The sequence below is a fragment of the Pongo pygmaeus genome, chromosome 18, assembly GCF_028885625.2.
Source record: "Pongo pygmaeus isolate AG05252 chromosome 18, NHGRI_mPonPyg2-v2.0_pri, whole genome shotgun sequence".
NCBI classification, from domain to species: domain Eukaryota; kingdom Metazoa; phylum Chordata; class Mammalia; order Primates; family Hominidae; genus Pongo; species Pongo pygmaeus.
The window spans coordinates 68879263-68884414 of NC_072391.2; positions in this window are offsets into that span (position 1 = coordinate 68879263).

A 5152-nucleotide genomic window follows, 5' to 3' on the forward strand; every position below is an offset into this window, starting at 1 on the left:
GCAACACTTACGAAATTTCCCAAAAGGTTTGAACACAGGAACCTGACGTCCCCAGCTGACTTCTCTGGACGTAAGGTGCTGATTGATCTCTTAAGATTAAGGTTGCAACTAATTCATCCTTTTGCTTACAATGATCAGAGGTGAAAGAAAGGTAGGCAAACATATGAATTCTTCTAGCCACCTTTTTTGCTTTGCCATAATGCCACAGAGTGGGAAAACCATCTCTTAGGTTTTGAAGTTGTAAGCCAGCCCAGAAATATGAGGGAGCAGATGTATGACTGACCCTAAAACAATATATTAGCTCTTTCCCCTTAACTACAAGAGTTATCACTATTCCTAAAGTTATTCTAGCCTTTGTTAAAAAAAACACATTTCAATGTCTTCCTTCACACAGATAATTTTACAGGCTAACCAAATGTGGCTCAAAGAAATCCACTGATTTCAAAGTATAGCTCTCACTCTGATGTGAATTCACTGCACTGAGTAATACAAAGGAGTGAGAAAAGTTAGACCCCAGCAGATGTTAGTCATTTTAGCTAAACCTAAATAATGTCTTCTGTATGTTTATTTATTTTGCAAAACTTAGTTCCCACTTAAATTGGGCATACAATACGTCCATGATAAGTGAAATTCTTAAAGTGTTAACTCATTACCTGCTTTCATAACTCAGTATTTGTTCCAGGCTACCTTTCTCACTATACTTATCTGTGGATAATCTGTTACACCAAAACCAGCCTACCTTCCAAACACAACCTGTACTTTCCCCTCTACCTTTACAGTCTTATCTAATATCATTTATTCCATGACATTTACTCTCATCATATCTTCCCAATCCCTTTTCTGATTCCTTACAGTGGCACATGAAATATCTTGTTTGGCAGTGATTCATGCATGTGTCTTATCCTTAGGTAGCCTAATAAACTGAGTTTACATTGAATGTTCATGTAACTGAGTAAATTAATTAAAGAATGAATGAAATAAAGGGTATTCACTCTCATCTTTATGCTAAGGGGGGAAAGGTCTTAAGTGAATGAATGGGTATACATGGAATTATATAAAATTAGGATGGAACGGTTAAAAATATTTTTAGTCCCCAAATCCTCTGTAAAGTAGAAGGAGAGAGACATTTTTCAGTAAGCAGAGGACTAATAGAGAATCGAAATCAATTTAAAAATTAAATTGGACAGATTAAAAACTATGCTAGGTAAACATTTTATTTAGATTAAAAACTATGCTAGGTAAACATTTTATTTTTAAGGGAGAAAATAATTACAATAAAAAACAGTCTAGATATTTGGAAGTACCAGACAAAATCCTTTACAGCTGTCCCCAAGTTAAAGGGTGGTGTTAAATACTATTTGAAAGGAGTTACATGGTTATGTTTTTCTAATTAAAATAGAAATGTTTGTAGAATATTTGAAAGCTAGGCCTTACCCTAAACTTAGAAAAAATACCAGAATATAACCCTAATAGAGAGTTAGATAATTATGAAGTCTAAAATCTGCCTTCAGTCTTTACTAGCTGGTGGATTAGGGGAAGAAAAGATACGTGGATTTTTTTTTTTTTTAAATAGAGACATGGTGTCACTATGTTGCCCAGGCTTGTCTCAAACTCCTGGTCTCAGGCAACCCTCCCGCCTCAGCCTCCCAAAGTGCTGAGGTTACTGTGCTCAGCCACATGAAAAATTTTTATGACTTTTCTATCTGTAAAATCTCATACCAATAAAATTTCCATGTCATGTATAAATGCAATAGAAAGAAATTGAGTACAGAAAAGAGAGATGCAGACTTCTTGAGCTCCATTTAGTGGAGCTACATGATCTGGAAAACTACAAGAGTTTTTCATACTCCAATTGTGGGGACAGGGGGCTCGGGGCAAGGCAAGGGATCTCTGGTAAGATCTGAAAGGGATGAAATTGAAGTTCCCTTTTAGGACAAAACCCCACAGTAAGAAGAAACTACAGGCAAGAGAATTCAAATTGAGCAAGATAGGGGCATGAGGGACTGAAGATAAAACAAAGGGAGGGGAAGAGACCAAGAATCCTCGGAGAATGAGGCCATGTTCTTGAATGCTTCATGAAAACAACATAAAGCTAGCAGGACCACTGGAGCTGTGAAGCTAAAAAAGTTATCCCAACCTATCTGTTCTTCCTAAAATTCAGAAAACTAGTTACACATGAAAATGACCAACAGAAAAGGACTGTTGTTGAATTCCATAAAAATTTATTATAAGAAAAAATGGTAAAGAGCAGAATAACCTTCTTGCAGTTAATGAAAGACATGCCCTTAAAATAGATAAGTTATATAGCCAAATATTTCAAAATGAGCCAATGAAAAAGTTTTTAAAAGATAAAAGATATGAAAGAACAGCATCAGAATTAGAAAAATCTACAAAATTATCATTTTTCTTGAATCCATCACAGAGCTGAGGTTAGATAACAATGAAGAAAACTGAATTCCAAAAAGGAGCAAGCCCTTTCAGGAAGAAAGAAGACTGAAGACTCACAACTATCTTACCTTTAGCACAGCATAGGAGAAAGGGCCACTCTAAAAACCTATAAGAAATCAAGTACAAAAGTGACAAAATGTTAATGACCAACTAAAGGCTAGTTCAGTATGGAATACCTAGGATGAGGGTGGGGACAGACATAGACGAGTGAGTTTAGCATTCACTTGCTATGGGCCTCTACCAGGCCTACTGGAGGTGATCAGCTAATGTTAGGAAACAAGCATTAAGCACAGCCTGTTTCAGAGGACCTTCACCCTTACAAAGCAAAAGCACTGGAGGAAGGGATAGCTAACCCTACTGCCCCATGGACACAGGCAAAAGACACTTTGTGGCGGGGAAAGAGGGTAGAAGGAAAAAAACCCTACACCCCTGGGGCAGGGGCAAGAGCAGGAAAAGTTCATGGGTACAGGATCCTACACCAATACACATCAGATATCTGCTACCACTAAGGGAGAAGCAGAAAACTCTTGCCCGATACCAACAACTCAGAGTAGAGTTTGCTGCTATGGGGAGGAGGAGCAGGAACATGGAGAAAGTCCTTTTGGGAAAACGCTTGCCCAACACCAACAACTCAGAGTAGCGTTTGCTGCTATGGAGAGGAGGAGCAGGAACACGGAGAAAGCCCACTGCCAAGCCCTTTTGCCAGGGCCTGCCTAAGATGGACGCTAGACCTGGATCACCAAGAATACCCCCTTCCTGCTCCTACCATGAACCTAACACTGAGTGAGAAAAACCCACTCTATGATACCCAAGCCTCCACCTGAAACACATGGCAACAACAGCCCACAATTAGAGGATGTGAAGTCTATGGTATACTGAGGTTACTCTTCTTGATTTATTGACTCAATATCCTAACAAACAAAAAGCATGTCCCTATCTGGGCATAAATACTATTTACCTTACTCTCTACTGTTCTACACACAATGTTATAAAAAAGCAGCAACCAAACATCATGTCACTATCTATGGAAAAATATAATATTAGCCAGGCATAGTGGCTCATACCTGTAATCTCAGCACTTTGGGAGGCCAAGGTGAGAGGACGGCTTGAGCCCAGGAGTTTCAGACCAGTCTGGACCACATAGCAAGACCTTGTCTCAACCAATTTTTTTTTTTTTTTTAGTTAGCCAGTAATGGTGGCATACACCTGAAGTCCAAGCTACTTGGGGGGCTAAGGTGGGACGATCATTTGAGCCTGGGTGGGGGGGCGCCCAAGGCTACAGTGAGCTGTGATTGGGCTACTGTACTCCAGCCTAGGCAACAGAGCAAGATCCTGTCTCTAGATCCAACTATCAATTCCTAAAGTGTTACAGGCTGAATTCTGTCTCCCTTCACTCCCCACCCCAAATTCAGATGTTGAAGTCCTAGGAATGTGACTGTATTTGGAGCTAGGGTATTTAAAGAGGTAAACTTAAATGAGCTTATTGAAGTGGGCCCTAATCCAACATGACTTATAAGAAGAAATAAGGACACAGACAGGCCCAGCGGTAAGACCACATGAAGACACCACAAGACGACAGCCATCTATAAGCCAAGAAAAGAGGCCTTCAGAAGGGCCAACATCTTGATTGTGGACTTCCAGCTTCCAGAATTGTGAAGAAATAAACTTCTGTTAATTCTTCCAGTCTATGATATTTGTTTTGGCAGCCCTAGAAAACTAATACGAAAGTTATATAGAGAATAGAGGAACACATTAAACTATAGGACAGGGATGCAATAAACCAAAAGTAGACTGTGGGAAACTCTCTATATTAAACAAAGAGATTTCTTTTTCAAATAAATTGCAAGGAGACTGAAGGCATTGGGAGGAAAAAGCTTATGCATTAAAATATACCTAAAAACCATATTTTAAAAAACAATGGCAATGTAAATATAATTGGATCCTGATTCAAACTATATATTTTTTAAAGTTATGATATTTAAGACAATTAGAAATTTGATCATGACTAGAAATTTCATAATATTAAGAAAGCATCATTAAAGGAAAAAGGAGTAGTATGAAATTTAAAGTCCAGGGCCCCTACAAAAGAGGATTCTAATAGGAGACACCTTACACAATAAACTAGGACCAAAAGAGGCTATAACCTTGAGGTAGCCTCAAGGGGTAATCCATAGATAGAACAGGCCTCATCCAGATTGACAGTCTGAGTTCAAATTCACTAGGAAATCCGTGGAATCTCAAGATTTAAAGTTGGTTTTCTGGACTGATAGTAGCCACAGTTACCTGACACAGCAAATATAAAGCTTCACTAGCAGAAGGTACATTCATTATATACCTAAAATTATCTCTACAAATAATTTTCAAAAACACAGTATTGTGTCTGGAATTTATTCCTTCTGGTGGGTTCTTGGTCTTGCTAACTTAAAGAATGAAGCCACGGACCCTCGTGTTGACTGTTACAGTTCTTAAAGATGGTGTGTCCGGAATTTGTTCCTTCAGATGTTCAGATGTGTCTGGAGTTTCTTCCTTCTGGTGAGTTCGTGGTCTCGCTGACTTCAGCAATGAAGCCGCAGACCTTTGCAGTGAGTGTTACAGCTCTTAAAGGTGGTGCATCCGGAGTTGTTTGTTACTCCCAGAGGGTTCGTGGTCTCGCTGACTTCAGGAATGAAGCCACAGACCCTCGAGGTGAGTGTTACAGCTCATA